Source organism: Myotis brandtii, unplaced genomic scaffold (assembly GCF_000412655.1).
Source record: "Myotis brandtii unplaced genomic scaffold, ASM41265v1 scaffold454, whole genome shotgun sequence".
NCBI lineage: Eukaryota > Metazoa > Chordata > Mammalia > Chiroptera > Vespertilionidae > Myotis > Myotis brandtii.
In genome coordinates, this window is record NW_005367354.1 from 1562893 (window position 1) to 1566535 (window position 3643).

The following is a 3643-nucleotide window of genomic DNA, read 5'->3' on the forward strand; positions in this document are numbered from 1 at the left end:
CACCTCGCTCTAGCAGGTTAGGGGGAGGCGGGGACAGGCGGTGCCCGGCATCTTCTGCGACGCACACGGCTGCCGCCTTGGGACTACAACTCCCGACAGGCCCTGCTGCAGGACCCGGGTCCGAGATGGGGCAGAGGGCGAGGCTCGGCATCCGCTGCCAATTCCCCTCGTGACCTGCGCCGCGCTCCTTGGGGTTTCCATGGTGACTCCCGACTGTTCACAAAGCTCGGGCTCTCAGACGAGCTGATGCACTGGTCCCCTGGGAGGACGAGGCGGTCCCGAGGGCAGACCGCCTCCCCTCCCCCTGCAGGACCCCACCCGAGGGGCTGAAACAATGCCCGGCCGCCTCTCCCCCGCGGCTGCAGGCCCTGCCCTTCCCTGCAGGCCCGGCTAGAGCCTCCCGGTTCCTGCCCAGACCCAGACCCAGACCCAGACCCAGACCGACGCCTTCGAAGTGGACACTCAGCGGATTCCAGGATAGAGAGGGCAGGGGCTGTCATTATGGGGAAACGTCCTCCCGTACAGAGTGGACGGCCACCCCGGGCCACCTACGTTTGCACCTCCCCTCTGTTGTGGCTCGAACCCGAGTTCACTCCTGTTGGCGCTCAGCTAGGGCTTCTCCATGCAGAGCCCTCGGGTCCAGCCGCCGCCCTATCTCCGATACCCCTTATTCGGGGGACGGCGGAGCCCCTAGACATGTTTTATGACCATTTACATCTGCTCCACCTTGTATCTTCACGCTTTACATGTGCACATAATTTAGCAAATCAGCAAATCTAAAAAAAGAGGATCATTACGCCTTCGTACCATCTCCTGATCCCCTCAAGCCCTTACCGTATGTTGTTTGACGTATTTGTACTAATAGCTTACATACAGTTTAGTAATTTGCTTCTTTTGACTGAATGTCACTCCAAAAGCGCTGCCATTGAGATGGTGTTAAAGTGCAGCACTGAGACCTTGCTTCCAACTCCATCCCGCGTTCCCGTTCTTCCCGTTCCCTGCCGAAGCCCCTACCCTGCGGCCCGAGGGGTGGGGGGGGGGGGGGGGTGAGGGAGTTCCCGGCTGCGGCTGCTCAGCCCCGAGAGGTGGGTCCCTCGGCGGGATATTTTCAAACAAAACATGTCTCGCTACTCTGGAGGGGGTCCCCTCCCCTCTCAGCAAAACCTACCCGGGCTCTGGCCCGCAGAGCCGCCGAGGTGAGGTGCCCTGGGCCACTTGCCTGCGGTCCTTTGCGGTGGGCTCAGGGCCTGGAGCAGGCCAGGCTGCACTTGGGGGATGCACTTCTGGATTATCTCCATTGAGTTTCCACATCTCCTGGGAGGAAGGTTTACTGCCCTCACCCCAATCATGAGCATATGCAGGGAGCCCCCAAATGAGCCTGGGGCCCACCCCACAGGACCCCCGGTCCAGGCTCAGCAAACCCCAACTTGAAGGGGAGCCTGGGTTTGGCTGTGAAAACTTGGGGGCATGACTCTTCCTTTCCCCCACTGCTCCAGGTTGGGGCACTGACCTCTGGATTCCTCCGGGCAGCTTGGGGAGGCAGTGGAGCCCCATTCCGCGCCTCACAGCAGCTTCTTCAGGTCCATGCGGCACTTCTTGCCCAAGGGGAGGGAGCCCTCTAGTGGCAGTAAACGTTTTCTGCAACATTTAGCGGGCCTCGTTTGGACTCTTGCCTCTTGGCTGTCTTGGACCCACCTCCTTTGGTCAGAAAAGAGCTGGCTCGAAGTCCTCTGTCGACCTGGAACATTGGTGAAAATTGCACCCAAACCTGAGGTTGTGAATGTCCCCAGTAGTTGATTTTAGATTTATTTATAATCTAGGCTCTCTCTCCTGGGAAACAAAGACTACAGGCTGGAATCTTTTGTGCTACTTTCTGGATACTTGACCTTGGAGAGTTAGCCCATTCATCTGAGCTTTGGCTCCCGCACAGAATGTGGGGATCATAACACATTCTTTTAACCTTGTTGTGACAACTACACGAGGAAATGCACACGAAGGGCATGGGGCATGTGGACAGGTGTTGGTTGTACTGGTATTCTGCTTAGTACAATTTGAAGAAAACTGGAGGAAGATGATAATCTTCTAATTAACGCTTTGCCAAGAACTTTAAATATATTAACAGGTATATAAGCTTTATCTGAGTGCCTGCATAAATATGACTTGAGGTCCAACAAGAAAATTTTCCAAAAAGTTAAAATGTATTAAATAGAACTTGGTCCTTTCCTTCAGTTTGTCTCTGATCAGTTGACTAGTCTGCCCTCTCTAATCATTTTCACCAGACACAAAATCTAAAACTCAGGGTGGCATTTCCCTTTTGTCTGGAAATCTCTTAAAGTGCTTTCAGTTACAAGAGAAGGGCAAGGTTTTATTTGCTCCCTCCTCCACTGGGCTCTCTTGTTTACATTTCAGCGGTTTGCGGTGTACAAACGAAGAACTTAATGTTAACACATAAAATATACATGTATGCCGTTAACAGTAACTTTGCTTTAAGCTTTTTTCATTAAAGAATTATTTTTATTTTTATAATCTCCCCACAAAGAAGTTATGAAAATACCTGTCAATACATTGAAAAGTCACTTTAAAATCCTGGGATGAAAAATTTTAAATATGTTGCATCTTCTGTGATTTACAAATAACAGAATTCTGTAAGATAGAGCTTCCAAATGATTTTGACAGACATTTACTAAGAAGAGTCAGAACATTTAACTTTAAAAGATATTCAGTTTCCACCCCAGCTGAGTTTTTGAGAAGCTGCATTTGTTGACAGTTCACCACACGCCAACTCCATAGCCCAATGGCCTGACATTGGTACATGGCTCAGTACCAGTGCCAGGCCATTGGGCCATAGAGACAGAGTGTGTGGCTCTGCCGCCACCAATGAAGTTAATCTGAAGGACAAGGAGTTATAGGCTCCCCCATGCAACTGGCTGGTGTTCTTTTCTTATTTTTTCCCTTATGTGTTAAATAGAAGTAAATATACATATGGTAAAAAAATGTAAATGGGGGGGGGACATTTAAATGGTAATTATCAACAAATCTGACGTCTTCAGAATCACTAAGCAGTCATGTGAGCAATTTATAAACCGAAGTCAACCTCAGAGTCTCTATCTGAAAGTAATTTGCAGGCCTCTGGAACCATGTTGATTTTCTTCTATGTGACCTTGTTGCAGAGGAGAGCCATGAAGTTCTTTAAAAAAACCCAACAATTACAAAACCAACATGCACACTCTGCTGAGAGACGGCACGTCCAGGCAGCATCCCGGACGCCATGGATCGGTCCGGCTCCAGCCAGAGTCCCTGGTATCATCCCTGCAATGAAGAAATCGCATTTACTAACAAGGCATTTTCAAAAGTAAGAAAACCTTCTTTTAAATCAAAATGAGGTTGTCTGGGCCTTATAAGACGAAGAGGCTTAATTCTGACAGAAATTTGGGTCATCTGGTCATTACTTAATAGAAAAATATCTTTATTTAACATTGTACCAAAGGGCACGAGCCACAGAGTCCCAAATACTCAAGGTAAAACCAGGTCAAATTTTTTTCTCGAGAACAAAGGGAAGTCAAGAGGGCAAGGACCTAAGGAGAAGAGAAATTCCTTCAGCACAAATCCCACTCCCCACTGATGAGAGGCTGGGTGCTCCGCG

The 3643-nt window shown here is 49.8% G+C and overlaps 1 protein-coding gene across 1 annotated transcript in view; it reads right to left on the reverse strand.

Annotated features, from left to right (window-relative positions):
• Positions 1–2492: 2492 nt before the first annotated feature.
• The window catches only part of CENPA (centromere protein A), a 4929-nt gene continuing 3778 nt past the window's right edge, over positions 2493–3643 (reverse strand). Inside the window, exon 5 of the mRNA XM_014546614.1 lies at positions 2493–3309. The gene's annotated coding sequence lies outside the window, so the exon portion shown is untranslated. The remainder of the gene's footprint in view (positions 3310–3643) is intronic.